The 2,156-nt window shown below is 50.0% G+C and overlaps 1 protein-coding gene across 1 annotated transcript in view; it reads right to left on the bottom strand.

The window, feature by feature from the left end:
- The window catches only part of KCNJ3 (potassium voltage-gated channel subfamily J member 3), a 195,829-nt gene that overhangs the window by 109,570 nt on the left and 84,103 nt on the right, over positions 1-2,156 (bottom strand). The window lies entirely within an intron of this gene.

The following is a 2,156-nucleotide window of genomic DNA, read 5'->3' as shown; positions in this document are numbered from 1 at the left end:
AAGGTTCCGGGGGAACCACACCCGAGAGGGGAACATGGCTTCAGGGGGGCTAGGTAGCCCGGATGACGGCAGAGTGGCCGCCTGAGAGGAGAGGATCATAGAGGGGTCCTGTACAGATGATTCTGGGGCCCAGTGTGGGGCCGGTGATTATAGTAACACCATGATGCCATATGCGAGGCTTGGGCTGCGGTATTAGGGGAGGGCGGAGCCGCAGAGCGCCCCCTGGCATCGGGGCATTACAATGGGTAGCCTCCCACTTAATTGACATCGGATTGAATCAACTATCATCAAAGGCGTGGCGGGCGAGATAGGCAGGCGGTTGCCCAGAGACAGGTGGGCGGGCCGTGGACATCGGCCCCGTGTGGGCCCCCTGTCACACCTATAACTTTGGCATTTTTTTGCAGATTCAGATGAAAACTGCAAGGACATTAGCCCCTTCCAGGGGCATGAAATCTGCCAAGTTTCAGGGAGACAGATGCAGGGGTTTCTGTGAATGTGCCCCTCAAACTGTTGAAAGCAAAACTCATATCACTTGTGTGTGTTAAGGGGTGTAGGTTGTAGGCGTGTTGTTCTAAGGACATAGGCAAACAAGGTTCTTTGGGTCAATCTGATATCTTTTATTAGACCAACTGAATAGTTGAAGAAATATATCTTTACAAGCTTTTGGGCTTAAAAACCCTTCATCAGGCTGAGGAAGCACCTGTGGTTGGTGTGTGCGCTCTTCCTGGATGGAATGAATAGTAAAGAAGCCAGAGGCTGGTCTGCATGCAAGAAAAGCCAGGCAGTGAAAATGTAAATTGAGATGTAAAGGGGTGAGAGACAAGTGTGGGGGTGGAGAGGGCAGCAGGTAAAAGTGGAGAGGTACCTGGGGAATCAGATGTCAGGCAGGTTTTAGTGTGTCATAAATCCAATGTCTATATTGAGTCCTTGAGTTCTTGTATCTAGGAGGTTGAAGAAGTGAAGTTCATAGGCTCGTCTATGAAAAGTGTTTTGTAAATTCAAAGGATGTGTCTATGTTTAGGGTGGGAGGAGGGAACTTACAGCTCTCCCTCTGCCCCCTCTCCCTCTCCTGCCAGAAGACCTGGCACCTGCCTTTTGCAGCACACCAGACATTATGAAGTGTGCTGGAAAGGTTTGTGTGTGTAATATATGTTGTGCTTTCCTGCACAGTGATAACACACTGTAAAGGAAAACACAGAAGAAGAGAGACTAGCTACCAAGAGACTAGATAGCAAGCCAGAGCCTTTCAGATGCTGCTGCTCAAAGAGAGAGAGAGCTCACAAAAGGTACAACTCACTTCACACACAGCCTTATATGTTGTTTCTATATCCCTCCCCCAGAGCACTGTGGTTAGAAGGGAATTTAGGGAAGAGTGAATGTTCGTGAAAGCCCACAGTCACTGGCCAATACAGTTGTCAATATCAGAGCAGTCTTTCTCCCACTCTTCCCCCTCCCTCTTCTCAGTTTCTGTTTCCTGCAAACTTGCCTTCCGAATATCTCTGAATCTTTTCTGAATGGATTCAGATGCTTCCAATTCTATTTGGACCTTTTAATGGGTCTCCCAATTTGATTCAGGTTAGGAGATTTGGCCGCCGAATTGGGCCGAAATTCTTCCAAATCTTTGCACAGCCTTAATTCATACTTGTGCGGGCCGGGAGCGACCCGGGCCCTTTTCCGTGCTGCACGCGGGCTGTGGCCAGCAGCCTGGGCAGGCTGGATCGGAGAGGGAGGGCGACGAGCTGGAATTAGGCACAGACGCTTAATGGTAGATTTAAAAATTGTTTACTTACACCAGAGATGGTCGTGGTGTAGGCTGGAAAACTTGCTTGAGTTGCGGTTACAGACACGGACAACACGGCCGGTCGCGTGGAGTTTGCTAGGCTCCATGGAACAGAGCTCCGGATGCTCTGGGTGAGCGCCACCAAAATCGGACTCGTAAATACGTCTTATAAATTCTTTCCGCTTGAAGACGGGAAGAGGTGGGCGATGGATCAGGTCGCCAAGCTCCTCTGAATCTCACACAGGGTCTCTATTACCCTGCCGTGTACCCAGAGTCCCCACGAGATGGATGTGGAGTCCTCCTCGGCTTGGGCGGAAACTGCTCAAGCCTCTTATACGGCTAACAGGGCAATCATTTGGCGCCACGTGTGAATAAA

Source organism: Alligator sinensis, unplaced genomic scaffold (assembly GCF_000455745.1).
Source record: "Alligator sinensis unplaced genomic scaffold, ASM45574v1 scaffold788_1, whole genome shotgun sequence".
In the NCBI taxonomy this organism is placed as follows: Eukaryota; Metazoa; Chordata; order Crocodylia; family Alligatoridae; genus Alligator; species Alligator sinensis.
The sequence above is the reverse complement of the archived record's forward strand: the minus strand, read 5'-3'. Positions and strand labels throughout refer to the sequence as shown.